This window comes from Hipposideros armiger, unplaced genomic scaffold (assembly GCF_001890085.2).
Source record: "Hipposideros armiger isolate ML-2016 unplaced genomic scaffold, ASM189008v1 scaffold_470, whole genome shotgun sequence".
Taxonomy (NCBI): domain Eukaryota; kingdom Metazoa; phylum Chordata; class Mammalia; order Chiroptera; family Hipposideridae; genus Hipposideros; species Hipposideros armiger.
In genome coordinates, this window is record NW_017731820.1 from 174,052 (window position 1) to 196,563 (window position 22,512).

At 37.0% G+C, this 22,512-nt stretch overlaps 1 protein-coding gene across 1 annotated transcript in view; it reads left to right on the top strand.

The window, feature by feature from the left end:
• The window catches only part of CNTNAP2 (contactin associated protein 2), a gene marked incomplete at its 5' end in the record, with an annotated part of 1,134,943 nt that overhangs the window by 173,522 nt on the left and 938,909 nt on the right, over positions 1-22,512 (top strand). The gene's annotated exons all lie outside the window — the stretch shown is intronic.

A 22,512-nucleotide genomic window follows, 5' to 3' on the forward strand; every position in this document is an offset into this window, starting at 1 on the left:
AAGAAAAGAGCAGAAAATGAGGAGAAGCAGTTCTAAATCTTCCATTATTTCTAATATATAATGAGATGATGAGCTATATTTTTATGCCCTTTATTTGAAAATTATTGAAGAAGAGGCAGAATGCCATGATGATTTTTTTTTTAATTTACTTTATTCTTTGACCGTACCTGGTATTGGACTATGTAGAGTGTTTTAAAGCCAAAGTAGTTCTCATTCTCAAGGAGTTATAAAATATTGGGAAAAATTATACAGATGCTTTATAAAAATACAGATGCTTTGTAAAAATCTAGATTATACATGTATAGAAAGCATATACAGACTCCTACTATTACAGTATATAAGTAGTGCAAATTCCAATGCCAAATGTAAATATGAGTCTTTTTAACATCTCTTGTTTAACATGTGTCATAACATTTAGTGAAGGAATAATCTAAAATGTAATAAGATCAGTGTTTCGATAATTATCAGATTTTTCTTCTTTTTTTGCTTGGAAAACACCAGAATTTACAAAAACCTAATGTGTGACTGAGGAAAGCACTGATTAAAAATATCAAGCTATGTAATTTCTAGCCGAATTGGTGCTTGTCAGATTGCAGAATTTTGACAAAGGATTGTTTTTTCATACAGACTCCATCCAATATGCATGCTTACCTTGGCTGCAGAACCATGTATTTATTTCCCTTGGAGTTTTGCTGAATTAATAATTTCTCTTTGAAAGGGTGTCATTTGTAGCCAGTGGACTTTTCAAGCTGTGTTTATCTTGAATTTGCAATTCAATTGAATGGAAGAGAATATATTTAAATATGGATCATTTCAGATAACAAATAAGGCTTTGTTTAATGGGGGGAAAACATGCCATAGAATAACTTAGCTCAACATGTAGTAGAGTATTTATCAGCCTAGTTCCAAACAGTAATGAAAGCTTTCACTAAAGACACATTTTGTAGGTTTCCCTCAACTTGGGGTCAGGAGGTGAGATAAAGAAGCCATAAGCTTGAATTTTAGGGTGTGATCTCATGGTATTATTAATACTACAAAATCACTTCTCATTCTTCTGTAGAAACTACATACTTTTCACAGTTTTTGGTGTACATAGATGAACATATAAGTGAGTGCATACTGATAAAGTGCATTTGCAGCTCTGTCCAGTGGAAAGGAACAACAGTCCAATAGCACTGGGCACGCCAGGCTCCAGACCTTGGTTCCTCAATACTGTTCTCCACTAATGGATTAGGGCATCTTGGAAAACATGACTGACTTCGGAGCTGAGACATGAAAAGTAGAAGGTGAGTCTGAATCTTCTGTTTGTGCCAGAAAGTGAGGAAGCATTGAAGAATGATGGTGACATGTCACAAGTCCATAGGAGCTAGGCTAACGGGGATCCTATTGGCCAAATCTGGAGCAATTGGAGCATCAACATAAATAATGATCATAGCAGATGATGACTCAATAACATGCGAGCCCTTGAGTTTGTCCCATTATAAATAAAAACATGAGTAAATGAAGAGAGCGCCTTTCCTTATGCAAGCGTGCCAACTAAGCATTCTAGATGGAAGGAGGGAATGAGAAAAATCACAGTATGGCAATTATTCTGCAAGGAGATATAATGGATACAAAAACCAGTGGGTAAAATATGGGGAAATGGAATATTTATATAAGTTGAATATACCTCCCTTTAAAATATTAATTGACATGAGAAACAGAGTGACTTTACAGTGGGGAGGCTGCCAGGTGATCAAAGTTGATATCACCAGTAATGGAACAAATTGACATCATGCACTAACTGTAGGGAGCTTTCCTTCCATAATATCCCTGCCAACCTGCAGAACCTGAATTTCACCTTGAGACATCGGACAAACCAAGTAGATGGACAGTATATAAAAATCTAGGCTGCGATTCAAAAGCATCAAGGTGTGTGAGTGGAAAGGAAAGAATGAGAACTGCTCCAGACTGAATATGCGCCAAAACTAAATGTGTCATGTGATTCTGAACTGGGTCCTTTGACAGAAAACACAGTATTGGAACGATTGGTAAAAATCTAAATAAGATTAGTGTAGTATTTAATATAAATGCCCTGATATTCAAGATTACTGTGGGTATGTAGGAGAATACCCTTGTTTTTAGAAATTAAATACTAAAATGTTTGGGGAGGATGGAAATTATGTTGTCCACTTCCAAGTGTTCAGGAGGGAAAAAAAAGTTCTTCATGCTACTCTTGTATATTTTAGGTAAGCTTGATATTATATCAGAAGAACTAAAAAATAATTAGAAAATTGGAGAGATCATGGTTTAGAAGAAAAGCGTTACAGTTAAGAAGCGAAAGTGTAATTCAGAGTTGAACATAAATAGTAGTTGTAATGTAGTTGAAACTTGAAAGTAACTGACAAAGATAATTTAGAGTATTTTAGTTGTATGGAAAGTTTAACAGTTAATTCATCTGAAACTCAAGAATGATAGTTGAGGCTAGTCAAGAGGAAATGAAACTGATTTAGACTTTTAAAATATTTGTGAAATGTTTCCATGCCAAAAGAATATGTTTTTTGCAAATAGATGGGATATGTTGACTTGGACATAAAACTGACTTAGAAATAAAAATAAGATGGGATAAAAGATCTCCCAATCCTGTCCAAAGCTATGTAGTTATAAATATTGATGTCATTAGAAGCTTGTCAGTGTTAGAGCCAGTATCTTTTGCAGATGGTAAAAATCAAACTGATGGACCCCTATTTTAAAAAAACACTTTCAAGGCTATTTTTGACCAAAAAAGCAAACAAACAAAAACAAACAAAAAACCCCAAAAAAACATAAATATGTAGAAGAAAATAATTCAGAATATTTACAGAAGAATAGCTTACAAAATATCAGTTAGATGACAACAAATATAGCATGGAATGATTAAAATTAATTTTCTGCCATTAGTGCTATTTCTTGATGGACCCAAAAAGTTCAAGAAGGTTTGGAGAGAATGAGCTGACCAGGATGAGCTAATTGAAGGGAGGTGCACTTGGAATACTATTTGCAGTTACGTTCCCTAAACTTCAAGAGAGGCACAGCGGACCTGGACAAGGAGTGGAGGGCATGTCAAAACTTTTGTCTTCAGGATCAGGACTAACCTTTTAGGTTTGTTCTCCGTGATTTTCTCAGTCCAATGCCATCATTTCATTTAGTTGTATTTTCCCTATAGTAAGCAACCATTTCAACCAAATTCTGTTCAAATACATTGTCCCTAAACTCTTCGTCTTCACACCAACACATTGATACTAGTTCTTCTATCTAAACTTTTCCTTTACCTCACCCCTTACCCATTTTCAGGATTGGTCTCTATTTCCTGCCTTTTCTTGGAACCTTCCTGGGGCATTTTGTCCACACCTATCTACTTCCCCTGGATACTTAGAGCGTAGGTTGCTAGCAATAATCACCCACTGTCTTGTGAGATATCAGGGGGTACTGTCTTACTGTTTAACTCCACCGATCCTTCCCCAAGTGAATGTGAGGTTCTTGAAAGCTGGGCCCTGTCTTCTATGAACCCATTGTCTACTGTGACCCAAATACATGCCAGTTGCTGAGGAGAGAAAACCAATTTTCTCTACTAACATGCTTTTCTATTTAGGTCACATTTTGTGTAAAATGAAACAGAAGCGCAAGCTAAAAATACGAATGCATATTAGTGAATTTATGTGTGTTAGAAGCACAAAGAGTTATGAATAGAAAAAGGATGATTGTGATCTAACATCCTGGGAATAACTGCCTTTCACAAGGAGACTTTTGCAGCTGGACTCTGAGGCCAAGTCCTTGGATATCATTAAATGGCCTCACTACAGCCACCCATAGGTTACTGATGCTTGTTTTAATGTTAACTATTATTCTATATTCCTAAACAAGTACATTTTTCAAGCAGTAATTCAAATTTCTAAAATAACACCCAGTATTTTCTAGCATTTTAGTTTGTTCCGTGAGCAGTGCCTTATGATGCTGTAGTTTATATTCACTGATATAATAGCTTACATTTTACCAGTAACCATGGAAACTTTTATTACATTATCCACCAATAAATAAGTTAACTTTTCAAAAATGAATGAGGACATCATTATTTTGTTGACAGTAGAGGGCATAGCATGGCTAAAAGGAATGCCCAGATTATCCAGTGGTCCAAATATTTACTCTGTCCTCTCTGGCTTACCATAATGTTGGGTTCTCTAACCCTGCCCCCCCACCCATACGCCCTCCCCCCACCAAAGCTGTCAACACATCAGACCATGTAGATGGATTTAGCATCCACAGCACCCAGTCTCTGCCAGTCTTTGGTGGAAAGTGTTAATCAGTAGTGAAAGGTCTTGAGTCTCGTCAACGGACAACAAAATAGAAAGAAGAGACTCAAATAATATACAGTCTTCTCCAACTGGTCCCTGGAGATGCTTCAGCTGTTTGTACACAACTTTACAGGAAGCATGCTAATGTCTCATTCTCTTTGTTGACTGCTGTAATTGAGATACATGACAAATTAATATGCAATCTTAAGATTATTAATTCCAGGTGGGGAAAAGCTTGCTATAAAAGGTCATAGAAAAGTTTCTTGGAAATACTAAGGAATTAATTTCTTAAATCGTTGCAGCTAACTTCAGTTGTGCTCAACAAATGTGTATGGATGTTTTGGGGAGAATATTTTGATTTTTTTATGCTCAGAGTATTGGCTTTTTAGGTATTTTAGAAAACACAGACAAAGGAGTGGTTAATGTGGATGAGGTTTTCTAAGTCAGGACACGGATTGACTTTAAAGGGAGTAGAAATGATAAGCAAAGTGGCCTTGGGCACGCTGTTGAAATCTTCATCTGTGAAACGGGTATAATAGGTTGGCAGGAGAATTGAGAAGACATAGGAAGCGCTTAGGACATTTCTGGCATTTATTATTTTAAATTCTGTTGTATTCTTTTGTGTTCAAATATAGTAAATAATCATTTGTTTAAAGATTTTGTAGCCAAAATTCTGGCATGATCTGAGAAAGAGAATCCTCCTGATTTGGCGGGGGGGGGGGGGGGGGGGGAATATATATATATTTTTTTTTCACTGAAAAAATGTGTCTTGACTTTCCCGACGACCCAATATATATATATATATATATATATATATATCCATATATATATATATCCATATATATATATATGGATATATATATATCTCCATTTAAAAACACCATACACCATGCCCTTGTAACATCTAAAGACTCCTTTTCAGTAGTGAGTGGTGAGAGTGATAATCTAACCCCACAGCTGCGACTGACCAATTGCTAACGTGAAGTGGTTCAATCACGGAGACACTGAGAGGATGTTATAGTTCATAAAGGAACCTCAGCGAGGTTGTGGGGACAGTTCTTGGTTATTCATGTCTCTGAGGATAAAATGGACCTGAATCATTCAATTACGATTGCAGTAAAGCTTCATGTTTTTGGTTTTTTTTTAATACTGTGTTCTTTTGAATTTAAGAAAGAGTAGAAACACCAGAAATATTGTAAATACAGAAAAGGGACGTCCTGGAAATCTCGCAAACCCTATGCTTCACCTCGATCAAACTTAAGTTTTAACTCCGTGTATCCGACTTGTTGGGGGTATGCATCCAGGACTGCAGTGTCTAAATATAGGAAGAACTGAGAAGCTAACACACTGGGACTCAATTTCTTCCTTCTTAGGAATGACAGGTAAAGTTACTGTCAGTTCTCCTGAGTAGCAGTAGACATTATTATGAGGCATATCAGGCTACAAAGCTTCTACTCTAATTCAATATTTTTTATATTCAATTACCTGACTTGCATTTCTTGTGCACTACTGTTGAGAACAGTAGAAATTTGGTAATTTTCTATTTTAGTTCGAGGAGATTGAAAACTGTGCAACTTTTCAAAAACTTTCTGACACATCAGTGCTAATTTGAGTGAGCTTAGCGAGCTCTCACAAGTGATGAAAGCAGGGGAAACAGGTGAGCAATGACAGCCGTTTCATCTAGTACCTGATTGCTTGTCTAAGTGTCATCGCTGAAAGGCATGTATCTGTTCTTCTCCTGAGTTCAAGCCAGACATGCCCTGTATTTAGCATGGTAAGAAATCTCAACAGCAGATCATTCCGCGGATTTAAGGAACCCAGTATTGCTGTAGCCAAATATTTCCCCACCCTTGCCCGTTACAAGCTGTGCAGTAGATAATCTTTGAAATAGCAGAACTGAAAAACAGTAACACAATAAGTTTTAAATTATCATAAACCCATACAAACTACATATTCCTCAGGCTTCTTAATAAGAACGGGTCCCCTATGAATAGTAAATACACAAACCGTTGAATAACAGGTTTGAACAGTACCGATCTAATTACTCCTGGATTTTTTTTTCAGTAAATGTGTAGAGTACTAGAAATGTATTTTCTCTTCTTTATGATTTTCTTAATAACATTTTCTTACCTCTCGCTTACTTCATTGTAAGACTACAGTATATAATGCATATAACACACAAAATAGGTGTTAATTGACTATGTTATCAGTAAGGCTTCCAGTCAGCAGTAGGTGAGTAGTTAAGGTTTGGGGAGTCAAAAGTTATAGGTGAATTTCCGACTGTGTTGAGGGTCAGCGCCCCGACCCTCACATTGTTCAAGGTCAACTGGAGTTCACTTTTGAAGTTATATTGACAGGTGGCCCAGTTTGAACAAATTACTTCTTCTTTGAGTTTCCAAAGTGCCTGTAATTCCAGTTTTCAAATTCTTTGTTGTATTTAAGGCTTTTTTTTTTCCTTCTGGGAGGCTTCCTTTCAAAATCACATATTCTTATAGAAAATTTAGATTACTAAAGCACAAAATAGTTTGCAGATTACCTTGTTTTGTGAAGAAGAGTAGCGATCTAAAAGAATGGGCCACAGAGACATCATATCTGGACGTGGCGGAGATGGTTGGGGAAGCACTGTTGCTGGGTAGGTGCCCAGCACAGAAAGGCAGGCCTGCTGTGACCCCCACGGAGAAAAACGTGTGCAGTCAGGGGGCGCCCCGCTGTCAGGCCGAAGGAAGAAGGATGGACTGACTGTTGGTGCTGCGCAAGAAAAGGTTAACCACTTTTATTCTTAATCATAGTTTGGCCATTTAAGCTAGTAAAAAAAAAAATCAATTTCAAGAATTCCCTGCTCTCTTTTTCTCACTGTAAATAAAGTGAATTGACACTTTTTTTTAAATTAAAGTTTATTGGGGACAGTGGTTAGCAAACTTACGTAAATTTCAGGTGTACAATTCTGTAATGCATCATCTATACATCACACTGTGTGTTCAGCGCCCAGAGTCAGTCAGTTCTGTTTCCGTCACCATATATTTGATCCCGTTTACCCTCATCTATTTTAAAAGTGCTCTTCTCCTCCTTCAGTTCCTCCATTTCTTCCATCACACTTTCTCTTTTCTTTCCGTATGTCTCTTTGCTCCGCTCTTCCAGTCATCTTTCTCTCCTATTCTCACCACTTATTTCGTATTTGCCTTTATGCACATGGAAAGCTTCGTCCGTCATTTAGCCTTTTATTAAAATGTAGCATTGGTAGAAAGCCCTTGGTTATAACACAGTGCTCTAAAAGGTGGTGGTTTTTTGTTTTTTTTTTTTTTGCTTTCTGCAACACGGCGATTGAAATGATTGCATTATTGCATTGTTTCCTATTATATGTCTGCATACTGTACATACAGGTGGAAACCCTTTACAGTATTTCATATAGTATCTCAGGTAAAACTTGGTATTTTGGTTCAAATTCTTTTGTGGTTTTTAATATCATCCAGTCATTTAAAAAAAATTTTTTTACAGGTATTTTCCTAATGCCAAAGACTTAGGAAACAGTAAGAGCAGTAAACTGATTTATTTTCAGTGAACAACTCTTTTCACAATGCTGTTGCCGAGTATAAATTTCCAAGTGTGTATGAGAAATGATTCTTACACACATGCACAGTGAGCATACAAGTATAAACGTCAAATCGCTCTAGTGTACACCTGAAACTAATATAATATTGTATGTCAACTCTACTGTAATTAATAAGAGCTTCACATTCCAAAACAGGGGGAAAAAAAAACACTGAGACATCCTTTGCATCTGCACATTACAAGGTTTATAGATGCAGAATTTTAAATAATATCCTGAAATGATTATGTAATGAGTCGCTCAAGTTCAACAAGCACCAGAAGTTTAGAACCTGGTCTGTTGTCCTAATAATCAGACATGCCCCTTTGTTGTTGTTTTAATTACACATTCTATAGAGACATTAAAAATGTACAAGTAAAATGTTGAGACTTGATTCATGCTTATATATATATATTTTTTTGGTTTTTAGCCAATCCTTTCCAGACGACTGAAATCCTCATCAATGTAAAATATAGTAGGGCATACACATTTTATTTCTAATCATTTATTCTAAAGTCCAAGTCCTATTGTCATGTGTTTCACTCACTTCATGTTTGAACATGTAATAATAGCTCACAGTGAATTGGCATCAAAAGAAAACCTCAGCTTTTTGAACTCAGCAGGTTGTTAAAATCTCTCTTCCTCTTCCTACTGGTTTAATTCACTTTTGAACTTAAGATATTTACACTTGTAGTTATCAGACTTGTGCATATTATATTTTGCTTGTTTGTGGGGTTTTATCTTTAAATATTGTCTCGGACATACAACTTTTCATTATTCTCCTGAGCTTTATACCCCTTGACAAGTTGATAGCAGTAACGTGTTAGCCTTCATCAAACACAGATGCATTTTTTACCTATGGCAGGGTGAGGAGAGAGTGCTGCAGCACACCATTGAGAACCCCCTTCCAGTTGCCACTGATGTATTAATAAATGCATTTGAGTATGGCTGTGCAACCCTATTTTCTCTCATTTTTAAAAATCTTTTTGTACTGAGATTACTATTTTTTAAGTTTGTTATCCACATATGAAAGATGCTGTATTCTTTTGACCATTTAACTACCCTGTCTAGACCTTCAGAGTTCTATTATTTCTTTATTGCAGTTTAGTGACCAGAATTACAAATAGCATCCCATAGAAATATTGTCTTTCTCTACAGGGTGATAAAGCATCCCATTTCTTTGGTTTGGCTTCACTGTGAGAACTCAGTGAGACATTCCTGCAGGAATAATCCACAGTGACTCCTAATTCTGTCCTCAGTTGTATTAATGAGTTCACCTTTCCAGAAATACAAGTTCAGACAGCCCCGCCCTCCTTGGAAAATCACCATACACATTGATTGTGTTAAAGTCCATTTACCGCTTCTCCATGTCCATATTTTATTGCAAAATTTTCCCACTGGCCTAGATTTTCACTGTTCAGAAGCTCTTAGAGTTGTTTAAAAACAAAGTATAAATTGTACATTTTTTAAAAATTTCATCATTCATATAAATATCAAATAAGATCCCTGGAGGATTCTTTAGTTAACATGTTTCTATCAAGGAAAGAACTGCTTTACTGTTCTGCTGATAGCAAAATATTTACAGTAACCATTTGGTGATTTGAATATCATTTTTGTAGCATTTTGCTAGTGTTGTTTTCTTCAAGATGGAAAACAATCTGATAAAGGACTCTTCTTGAGCCTTATGTTTGTTTTTCTAATCAAATGACTTTATTATATTCATCAAGCATCGTAGTGATGGTCACTTTGCATGTTTCTAATGAATTATATTTGGTGTTCAGTGATTCTACCCTTTATAATAGAGTCCACCAGTTTGTCATCTGTGGAATTGAAACCATTAATCTTAACTTGTAGTCATGTGCCAACATTTAATTAGAAATCTTATATCATTTTGAAGCAAAAAATAAACCTTCTCTCTGATGCAGATTTTGATAGTTCAAGAACATACTTCTGATGTTCAGAATATAATCTTTCTTTAATTAAAGTTTTATTTTAAAATAATTATAGATTCACCTGCATTTATAAGAAATAATATAAGGAGATCCCATGTCCCTCTTTTATCCAGGTTCCCCCAGTGGCAACACCTTGAAAATCTATAATATAATTCTACCAACAGGATAATGACATTGATACAGTAAAGATAAAAAATATTCCCATTCCCTCAAGAATCCCTCATGTTGTCATTTTATAGCCACTCCTAATCCCTTCCACCCCAACCTTTCTGTGATCCCTAGCAACCATTAATCTGTTGAATTCATAGACCAGAGCATAGGTGGTTCACTAAATCTGTTCTGCTAGGAGCTACCTCTCTCCTCTGTGACTGCTAGGAACCTACTATGACGTGGATGTCATGTTGGCTTCTAGCTGCCTTTTCAATCTCTTCTTCACTACTAGAGACATAATTGGGTCCTCCTGGTGCCAAAGGTACTTGGGTTTCACAGTAAAATGGTAGAAAAGTTCATCACACCCGTTAAGTGTCTATTTCCACACTAAGTTTCCTAATTTGCGTACGTAGTCAGTGGGGCTGAGCTGAGCCACGTGACTGTTGAGCTCCTCTCTTTCCCGCAATCTCCAACCCTGATCCCAATTGAACCTCATTCGGGAACACTTTGTCTCATTGAGAATTTAAGCTCAGCCTTTAGATACAGTCTCTGTTCTTTTCTTCCTTATTATTAGTACTTAGTGCCCAGCGTCTAATCCAGTGGCATTCACAAAGTAGCCTGTGGGTGGCAAGAGATAAAAGAATGCCCGCTAGCGTGAGGACTAAATTCAGAAATGAAAGCCAAACATCTTTCTGAGCATATTCTGATATGTCTTAATCTTGAAATTGAAGAATGACTCTTGTGTGATGGAACCCTTCTGTATCACAATTGTGGAGGTTACATGAGTCTCTACAAGTGGCAAAACTTTTATGCATCACCCCCCAAGTAGAGTAGATACAAAAGCCGGTGGGATCAGAATCAAGCCTGTAGTTTAGTTACTGATACGGTGCCAATGTCAGATTTCTGGTGTTGATGATTGTACTTCGATTATATAAGGTGGTATCACTGGAGGAGGCAGGAGAGGATACACCGGACCTCTCTCTACTATTTTTGCAACTACTACATGAGTCTAAAGTCATTATTTTTTTTCAAATTAAGGCAAAAAGTGTCACACTTACAGATGGCCACATAACTTAATGTGCCATCTCTCTCAGTCTGTGTGTGGATTATGTGTATATATCTCACATAGCTGAATGCACATACTTATTGATATCATCAGTTTGTATGGCTAGAAAGCCTAAATGTAGTTACACTGTTTGGATATTGTTAACAAATATGAAGTTAAACATAGAATCCTGAGCTGTGTACATAAAAGCATTATAATTCATAGGTGTTTATGTGAAGCATAAATAGACCATTTCTGTGTAAAAAGAAATGACAGTAGAATGCTAATATCAAAACTATATAAGATTACTAGAGCCCAAAGTCTGATTTTATTTGGGCTTATTAAAGCAACAAAATATTGCTGAATATAATTACTCTGAAAACCACATTATGAATCACATATGCTTACTCTGTTTAATATATTGATAAGTTTTATAAAATGCTTTAGATTTTTATTTATATAACATTTACATATAACTCAATAAATAAATCCTTTCTACATTCTCACAATAATGCCTAATTGTGGAAATTAATATATAGTTTTCAAATAATATTTGGTTATTCTTATAGCATCTACTTTCTGTGATTGGTTAAATTTCACTTTTTTATTTTGTTGCAGAATGCCGTCATAGTAACAAATCTTCCCTTTGATAGTTCAATAGGATATTTCCAAAAGACAAGTGGAATAAAATAGACCTGAACAGCATCGTCTTATTCTCAAAGTAACCTGGTAGCTATTAAGGCTTGTTTTCTTTTTTCCCCGACTTATTCAAAAGGGCATATTCAAAATAAGCTCTCTAATTTTTTATTCCCCAGAATCTCTGGTTGTGTATAATTGGCTAACCTGTTGCTTATTAGCTTTGTTTCAGTGAGAGAAGAAAAATTCATAAAATTAGTCAAACCCTCATCTGTCGTACCTGAATGCTCTGGGAACAAAAAGCAACAAAACAAAACGACAACCTTGCTCTAGATAATATTTTGCTACCATAGCTTAAAATCAGAACATTTATTTAACTTCAACGTGCCCTACATTCTACATGTTCTCTCCCCAGCCCCTCCATCCCCTTACTTGAGAAAAATGTTCAGAAGTTAAAGCAGTGGTCATCTATTTGAAAATTTTAATTATTCAATTCAGAAAACAAATAAAATTTTCATTTGTACAAGGGAATAATATCATGAGGCTCTAAAATAATCATCACATTGCACAAGAAAAGGAACATCATTTGTTATAAAGAAAGCATTAAAAATGGAAACTACACTATGGATTTTCTGTAAATCAGGAGCTCTAAGTGGCTACTTGTCTCAGGTTCCAACTAAAAAAAAGCCCCGTGGTTGTGTATGCGTGACACCAACATAACAAACATGTTCGTTCAGCTAAGTCGATTCTGTTAATTTGTCGAAAAGAATCTGTTAAGCGAATCATTTAGCATCCTATAAACAAAACAAAGGGTGATAATTGTACAAATTATTCTCTTCAGTTTATTGCGTTGGCAGTATGTGAACAAACGCAGCCTGTGTCTGTACTTTAAGTGATTAGGTTCTCACAGAATGAGCTTTTCATTCAGAAAAATCCGTCTTCCGGTAGCATATGAAGTAACTCTATAAAGGAGAAAGAGATTGGATGGAGGGAGAATACGCAGAGAGCTGGCAGGGGAAGGTGAAAGTTTGAAAAAGCACAATGGCTATGTGAGTGGAAAAGCAGTTACTGGCGAGACAGGCCCACCTGGACCCAGTGCATTGTGGGTGTGAATAACAAAAGCTACAGGTGTGACAGAAACCTCTGGGCAGGGAGGATTAGGGAGATGGAAGTGTCAGCAAACAGTATGGGAGGACTATCCGATTCGCTCAGTTGGTTAAGAGCTCGCTCAAGAGTGTGAGTTCTGAGCAGCAGCGATTTGAGTCCTGGCCCGAGCTAAGCTGCTGCTGAACTGCCAACAGGTGGCAGGATGGCTCAGCTAAAAAAAAAAAAAACAAAAACAAATACAAGTGGTATGAGAAATAGAGGAAATGGGGCACCTTTTCGTGGTGAAAAGGTAGACTTCTGCCTTTTTAATTTGAAACATTGTCCAGCTATCCAAATAAAGATGTTTGTCAGACAGTGGAAAATCCTGGCCTACATCTCAAAATCCAGTTTAGGGCTGGAGATAGGAATATGGAAATCAATCCCTATTATTTGGATTGGAAGGGAACCTCCTGAAAGAAAACTGGGAGGAAGGAGTCAGAGACATAAGAGAAGTGATTCATGCCCCAGAACCAAAATGACATCAGCCTCAGAGAGATACTCTAAGGATGGGTACCAGGTGTCCCGAAGGGGTCGCCGAGGGTCAGAACTGGTACAGAAGCCTGGATCCCACCGTACTAGTGCAAGATGCCCACTGAAGGAGAGTAAGAAAAAGCGGATAATGAAACTTACACTCTTGGAAGGCGGGAAACAAAGCTGCCTCTTCCAGAGGTTTGGGAGGTCAGTAAAGGAGAATGTTACTGTAACTGAAGAAGTGAGTAGGGTTAAAAGAAGTTGTTTTGATTTTTGGTTTTTGGTTTGTTTGTTTTTTGCTTATCTTGATTCACTTATTTATTCTTGAATCGGTATACTTGATTCGTTTCATTAAAAGTATTGAGGCAGGGACAGTTTTTAGGGAAAGAATTATAACACAAGGCCCAGCTGGGAAGAGGGCTCGTGGGAAGTGGGGAGGATGGAACTCCATGAGGTGAAGGGTGAAAGCTGCGGAGGTCGGACTTGGCCTGGACGGACGGCGGAAGGAAGTCCGCTGAGCCGGGGACTGTGCAGGCACCCTACTTTGTTCATCCATGTATCCGTTGGTGGATGGTTGGGAGGTCTCCAGATTGGGGTGATTATAAATAAAGCTACTATAAAAAAATGCACATTCAGCCTTTTAGGTGAAGCCAGATTTTCATTTTTCTTGAGTAGTGGGATTGCTTGGCACGTTTAAGAAGCTGCCGAATTGTTTTCCCAACTGGCTGTAACATTTTGCATTTCTGCTACCAGTGGCCAGCATTTTTATCAGCAGTCGGTGTTATCAGAGGTTCATTGTTGTTATTTTTATTATATTTATGGGCTTTGGTCCCTGTGCCCCATGAAACCCAAAGATGTGATGCAGACTGGCCCATGACACACAGGAAATTCAGAACACAGACAAGGAAACCTAAGCCTCATTCTTTTATAAGGAGATGCAAGGGAACCCACCTGAATGTTGCCCCCAAGGAGACAGTATCATTATTTACTGGACTGGAAACAGACCTGTCCTGTTTTCCAGGAGGAACAATGTGTGTATCTTCCAGCTGCTTGCTCTACAACCCTCCTAATAAAGATGGCCCCAAACCAAAGCTCTCCTCTCAAAATGGACAGAAACTGAGCAAACCATGAGCAGCAGTGGGAAGATTTTTCAATTGTCAGTTTTACTTTCTTAATAAGGCTTTTTTATGATGTATATTGCCTCTTGGGTCATTGTTGGTAGGTTATATGTTTATGGTATAGTGACCACTTCACGTCCATTTAAAATTTTTGGCATAAAACGTGTTCATAGCATTCTCTTTTATTTTCAGTCTACCTATAGTTATGCCCTTTCTTCATTTCTAACATCCATCATTTTCCTTTCTCTTTTTGTAGGGAGATTAGTCTCACCAGAGATTTTCCAATTTTACTTCTTCGTAGAGAATCACCTTTTGGTCTTCTGTATCCTTATATTTTATTTCCACTCTTATCTTTTTAATTATTTTCTTACACATTCTACATTCTTCGAATTTATTCTGGTGTTTTTCCCTCCCTAACTTCTGAAGTTTTATGCTTACGTCATTGATTTGCACCCTTTTTCTTTTTCTATTGTAATAAAGTCTATAATTGCTCTCTAAATACTACTTTAGCCACATGTCACAAATTTTGATATCTGATTCTTTTTACGACTAATTTGTTCTCAGTAGTTTTTAACTATCATATGATTTTCTTTTTTGACCACGATGGTGGGTTTGTCCCTGTGACCCTCTGTTGTTTGAGTATATTCAAATTTACATAGCTAGTAGTTGGTGGCAGAATTAAGATTTAAATTATATTAATTTGATACCTTGTATTTTTGTTTTTATTACTATTTAATCAGCATAATTTAATTGCATTGCCTTCTGAGAATGCAGCCTGTATTATACTAATTTTTAGATTCTACTCTGACTTGCTTCAAGGACTAAAATATGTCATTTCCATGTATTTTCCAATCCAGCCTTTGAAAAATACTTGTTGCAGGGTTTTAAAATCTAAAGCATTAAGTTTATGAATTACTTTGTCTACATAGATCCTTAGAGACTTTTTGTGTGATATACCCACAAAAAGTTATGTGCTTAAATACTCCATTATTATGGTGGTTTTAATAATAAATTCTTATTAAAATTAATTAATAGGAATGGCAATTGAAAGTAACATTTTCTATATGCAGTTATTTAAAAATAATAGGAAGTATAGAAGGTATTTTCTATTACTCATTTCCCATTAAGATAGTGACTATGGGAGAAAACTTTTTTTATAATATGGGAACAGGATGTGTGGGCTTTTCAGAGAAGACTCAGAGTTTAAACTATTCAGAGACACACAAAAAAACCAGAATGCAAACTAAGTGAACCATTTCTGATGCACCTATAACAAAGGAGAGATTCTCATGATATTGGATTGTTGGAAAAGTCATGACTCATTTTTGCAACGAAAAAAACATAGAAAAAATATGTCATGACTTTTCCAACAACCCAATAGTTGAAGTTTTTGGCCAAGTTGAGAAACAGCCTTGATTGACATCAGCTGTGGTCAGCCTATCTACATATGTCTATGCAATTTCTACAAAATACAACTGTTTATCTTGCCTCTTGTACAGCATATTACTTTTAATAGCTAAGAGTAGACTTGTCTGAAAATAGCCGTTATTCCAGTGAATAAATATTTAAGCCGTGGATCTTTGCCCTTAGAGCAAATTAATATTCTGTCTTTAAATAATTTAACTTGTTTCTGTTTCTTTTTTCCTCATCTAAAATAAAATAAATTGATCAGGTACTTAATATACTCTTAGATCAGATAATGCTATCTAATCAACTACCTCAGACTGCTGATTGAAAATTTTCTTTAAATTATAGATATTTTCTTTAGACATAGCCATTACCTATAGATACGTGAAATTTGGGAAATAAAGGTATATATGGAATAGTTAACAGTTTTAGACAATTTACATGGCCTTTGACACCCTATGCTAAATATCTCATTAATCTTCTTATCTATCTTGGTTATTGTTAAATAAAAATATTTTCACATCAAAGTACTATTAACTTTATTGTTCTCATGAGAAGATAAAAAGAGTTAGAATAATCTGAGTATCTTGCAAATAAAATAGTTTTATATCTACATGATTTTTGCTTTAATTTTTTATGTCTACTTTAGTACAAGAGACTGATTTGCATGAGCTGACAAAAAATAGTTCAATTATTAGTGATTAGCATATTTTAAAGTGCGCATTTTAAAATTGTATGTCTGTGTCTTGCAAAAATTATATTAATTTCATAGTGTAATACTCTAGTGAATCCTTCAAATTAGGAGACAGCTTTGCCTGATAGAACAAGTTACTTTAAGTACAGTGTGATCATAGCAAGATAGTTTTTAATAGCATACTCCAGTAAAGAACTTGGATTTTATTTAGTACAAAGTAGGATTTTCTGAAATTTCTGAGTTGGAGACTTTGGCATGATCAGTACCATATTTTGTATTGTAGAGGAATAAGATTGAAAGCGGGGGAAAAATTGGTAAACTACACAATATCTCAGGCATGAAGCACTTAAGAGGGCCTAACCCCTGGAATGGATATAGATATGAAAAGGAAATGAATATAAATAAGGAAATGCAATTAGGATTCAATAATGAAAAGCACAGGGGAAGGTGAAGTTAATAGAGCCAAAGATTTTAGGAAAATTAGGAGAATTCTGGACAGACATATTTCCAACTGGGTATATGCTAAGGGCATTTGGAAACAAAATTATTGAGAGAGTATAATTACAATAAGGGTTTCGTACACATATGTACCAGTCAGTGTCCTGATCAGAAGCGGATGGCGCATTCTAAAGTGTTTACCTAGGGGCCGGCCGAGTGGCTCAGTTGGTTAAGAGCTCGCTCAAGAGTTTGAGCTCTGAGCAATAGCAGTTCGAGTCCAGCCCGAGCTGAGCAGCCACTGAGTTACCAACAGGTAGCAGGATGGCTCAGCTAAAAACAAACAAACAAACAAAACAAATAAATAAATAAATAAATAAAGTGTTTACCTAGACAGAGTTGAGTGAGGGGACAGTTCACAGAAGCGTGGCCAGGTTTAAGGGAACAGAACAAGGAGGATGAGTTGCTCATGAACTACAAACATGGGGAAGCCATTACTATTGCTAGAGCTTGCAGAGCGAAGGGCAGAAACATTGTCATCATAGACCAGGGAGAGCTGGAGCCCTGGAAGACAAGCTGCCCATGAAGGGCTGGTCATCTGTTGGTGTGCCTCATGAATGGACTGCAGTCAGGTGCCAGAGGGCACCTGTAAGAGCTCCTTCCGCCATTATGCCGAAGTCAGAAAATGAGTCAGAGGGGTGGAGGGAACACAGACTGGCAACAAAATACCCTCCTGGAACTTAATGAGTGAAGGCAAGAAAGTGGATGATCATTTGAGAAAGGTTAGTGAGAACAACATGGTCCTTAATAATCCACAGAAAAGTTAAGACTCTCCAGTGAAGATGATGTCAGAGAAGTGATATCAGACCAAATCAAATGTACAACATAGAAACATCCTTCAGTAAGAGAGCTTTGAGGAGAAGACGACTAACTGTGGGAGATGTTAAAAAAAAATCAAATAACCAGGGAAAAGCGTATTGGGTCATCTTCAGTGATCTTTTTGATTTCTATTTCCAAAGAAAAGACAGCAGTAAGCAAATTGCTAGAACTTAAAGACAGCCCAGAGAAAGGGGAAACGCAGTGCACAACCCGTTTATTTGAGAAATTTTGCACTGGGAGAAGAGTTCAACACTAGAACTAGTAAAAATGGAGTCATATGATGTAAACCTTTGGGTTCCTTTTTTTTTTTTCCATGAAAGGTGAGATTCAAATATATTAGAAAAGAAATAGCTTTTGTAGACCCAGATGGTATCTTTATATGGGCTGTTTCTCTGTATCACGAAGAAACATTACTGAGTATTAAACTTGCTATAGAATATAAAAATGGTAGGAAGCATAAGTATATTACATTGAGAAAGGATAAACTCATTATAAATAAAGCTTGATTATTTTGTTGGCCTTATGCTTAGGAAAGCATTTGATCCCACATTTAGAAAGAGATGTACTCTGGGCACTTTCCAAGGAGTATATTCTCCAATTTACTGACATTGAGACGTATCCAAAACTTGAGAAAAGCAGCGTTTATGGGAGACAACTTGAAGGCAGTGTGATCCATCCATTCCTCTAGAGCAGCGGTTCTCAACCTTCCTAATGCCCCGACCCCTTAATACAGTTAGTTCCTCATGTTGTGGTGACCCCCAACCATAAAATTATTTTTGTTGCTACTCTATAACTGTAATTTTGCTACTGTTCTGAATCGTAATGTAAATATCTTTTTGTTTTCCAATGGTCTTAGGCGACCCCTGTGAAAGGGTCGTTTGATCCCCAAAGGGGTCGCAACCCACAGGTTGAGAACCGCTGCTCTAGATGCTCTGAACTATTTCTGCACGAAGTCAGCAGAAAGTGGAATTCCTACATTGGAATTTTGGTTGCCCTTGTAAAATTGTGGCCACTGAATTGTGTGTTGGCATCTGTCGTCTGTAGAGCTGCATTGAAGAAAAACCCCTGTGCAATCTGTCTCTATCTTCTTACACAGATGTTGTCGAACACTTTAACAATTATTTTTTTTCAACATATTAAATAAATATATAGACAAAATAAGAAAACCGAAGGCGATGCTATCAAGCTTGACAGTATTAAGGGAGGGAGGGAGGCAGGGAAGCAGGACTCCCATGTCCTGTACCTGAGACGAGATTAAGGAGGAATGAAGGTGGGAGGCAACGCAGGCAGGAGAAGGACTGAACCTCCCTTTCAGGTAGACTGCGAGCACATGCGCACAAAAGGTAAAACCCATGTAATGCCATCACCACGTGATCCCCGTGAGAAACAAAGCAAGGGAAAGATGAACTGGTCTTTTAAAGGCTTTTACCTTATCGTTTTTCCAAGTCAAATTATTTTTCTTGCATTATGTATTTTTTCTTAATTAATGAATGGTGCCTCTAGTGAAATACTTTTGAAATCTGTTCGCAATTTTGGCAAAATGTAGTAGATCAGAAGATGTATTTAATCGAGTCCAAAGCAGATGTGTCCAGAGAGAGTATTGCTGCTCATATATGGAGGGACTGTTTGACATTTGCCCCACATGTTTGCCATGGTTTTACAATCCAAAAAGAGTGTGTTTTTAGCAGAGTCCAAGTGAATTACCCATGTGAACATGTGAGGTTTGATGGGCAGGGGGAGGAGGTGTGTGTGTGTGTGTATGTGATGTTCACATTGCTCCTAGCATTTCTCCTCTGATTTTCACATGATTTTTGCATGATCGTTTCCTGTTTTTCCCCATGACCTCTGTGACTCCTGTACATTTTACAGACTTATAATGACACCCCCATATCGGCGGGAAAACTTTACTAACCCTGTGTCTTGAATCAGACTAGCAACCTCCATTTTTTTTTCCTGTAGGATATGATCAAACGTATGGTTTATTAACTATAAATGATACATCCAGGAATACTAAAAGCTTTGAAATGTAAACAGGTGGGAGTACGGGAATGCACATTTTTATTCACTCCTATAATCAGGCAGTAAATGGATACTTACTGGACACCAACCACAATGCGAGGGGCGTCAGATATAGTGGTGGACTACAGGTTTGATGCTTACATGCTCCTGAATCATTCTTTAGATGGGTAATCAGAAACGTAAGTAATAACAATCCAGTGAAGGGAATGAGAAGTATATGATGCTATGAGGCGTCCTGCAGAACTGGGGGATTGAGAAGCGAGGGTGCTCGGATGCCATCCTGTCAGGGAGCTCTGTCTGAGCTGGGTCCTGCTGGAAGTGGCGCGAGTCCAGGTGAAGAGGTCATGCACTCCTGAGTGTACCAGGTTCAGGATTTTAGGAAGGCGCTCTTTTTCTTCCTGCCTCTGCAGGGAGTGTATGTAAGCCTGGAGACTTACATCAGGGCTGGGGAACGAAAAATCTATTTCTGCTTTTTGATGTAAATGGCTAACATGGGGAAAATAAAATTTAAAATCCAGCCAGACATAAAATTTCATTTTTAAGAAAAGTGATAATAGTGATCACAGGTTTATGACATCAACTTAAGGAATAATCAATATGAGTTTCTGGTGCAGCCAGAAATACAATAAAATTTTGTATTTTAAGAAAACAAAGTCTCTCAGTTGAGGAAGCATTCGTGTGTTGTTGTTTTTCTCACTGATTTCCCATGTACGAGACTTGTCCGTAGCACTACAATCTGCTCCTGTTTTAGACACATTTTTCATTCTTAAGCCAAACCTTTGCGCTAAGATATGTAGTCTCATTCATTTGCTGCAAGCCTCATGATCCCTTATTTTAGGTTTCTTGGAATGTGAGATTTTAGTGAAGACTAAATATATTTATTCTCTTCACAGAATACTTCATAAGTTACACTTCAGGCCCTATAACAGCGAATTGGAGGGAACATTTTAGTTCATGCATCACACACAGCACACTTTTAAGTCCCTGTATATTTTCCTCCAGTCTGATAAATTATGTGCTTTAAGGGATGACAAAATGTTTTTCCAAAGTACACTGGTTTTTCAATGCCAAGGGGCTGACCCGTCTTCTGATGACCTGAGACTTGTGCGTCCTATCTCAGTTCAGGGAGGATTTTTTTTTTTATTAATTTGAAAGATTCTCTTAGATCAGGGCCTGGCCAACTAGAGCCCATGGGCCCACACTGGTCCCTGCCTGTTCTTTTAAAGTCTGTGAGCTAAGATGGTGTTTACATTTTTTATTAAATTTATTGGGGTGACATTGGTTAGTAAAATTATATAGGTTTCAAGTGTACATTTCTATAATACATCATCTATATATTGCCTTGTTCACCACCCAGAGTCAGTTCTCCTTCCATCACCATATATTTGACCCCCTTTTCCCTCTTCTACCACCCCCTCCCCTTACTCTCTGGTAACCACTGAACTGCTCTGTGTCTTTGAGTTTCTGTTTCTTTGTTTGTCTTGTTCATTTGTTGCTTTCAGTTTTATATCCCACATGAATGAAGTCATATGGTTCTCAACTTTTTCTGACTTATTTTGCTTAGCACGATAATCTCAAGATCCATCCATGCTGTTGCAAATCGCACTATTTCGTCTTTTCTTGTGGCTGAGTAGTATTCTATGTTCATATATGCACCGCATCTTCTTTATTCAATCATCTATTGAAGGACACTTTGGTTGTTTCCATATCTTGGACACCGTGAATAATGCTGCAGTGAACATAGAGGTACATACATCATTACAGAAAAATGTTTTCAGATTTTGGGGGTAGATACTCAGAAGAGAATTGCTGGGTCTTATAATACTTCTTAATTTTTTTAGGAACCTCCCTACTGTTTTTTATAGCGGCTGTACCAATTCACCTTCCCACCAGCAGTATAGGAGGGTTTCTTTTTCTCCACAACCTCTCCAACACTTGTTGATGACAGCCATTCTAACAGGTGTGAGGTGATATCTCAGTGTGGTTTTGATTTGTATTTCCCTAATAGCTAGTGAAGTTGAGCATTTTTTCATATGTCTGTTGGTCACTTGTATGTTTTCTTGGAAGAAGTGTCCATTCAGGTTCTCTGCCCATGTTTTAATTGTATTGTTTTATTTTTCTTGAATTGTATGAGTTCCTTATGTATTTTGGATATTAGCCCCTTATTGGAAGCATTGTTTGCAAATACCTTCTCCCATTCGTTTGGTTGCCTCTTTGTGTTGTCGATGGTTCCTTTTGCTGTGAAGAAGCTTTTTAGTTTGATATAGTCCCATTCATTTATTTTAGCTTTCTACTTCCCTTGCCTTTGAGGTCAAATTCATAAAATGCCCTCAGAACCCAAGGTCCATATGTTTAGTACCTATGGATTCTTCTGTGCAATTTATTGTTTCAGGTCTTATGTTTAGGTCTTTCACCCATTTTGAGTTAATTTTGGCATATGGTGACAGATAGCAGTCAAATTTCATTATTTTGTACATGGATTTCTAATTTTCCTAGCACCATTTATTGAAGAGGCTTTCTTGTCTCCATTGTACGTTTTTGGCTCCATTGTCAAAAATTATCTGCCCATATATATGTGGACTTATTTCTGGGTTTCCAATTCTATTTCATTGTTCTGTGTGTCGGTATTTCTGCCAATACCATGCTGTTTTGATTATTGTTGTT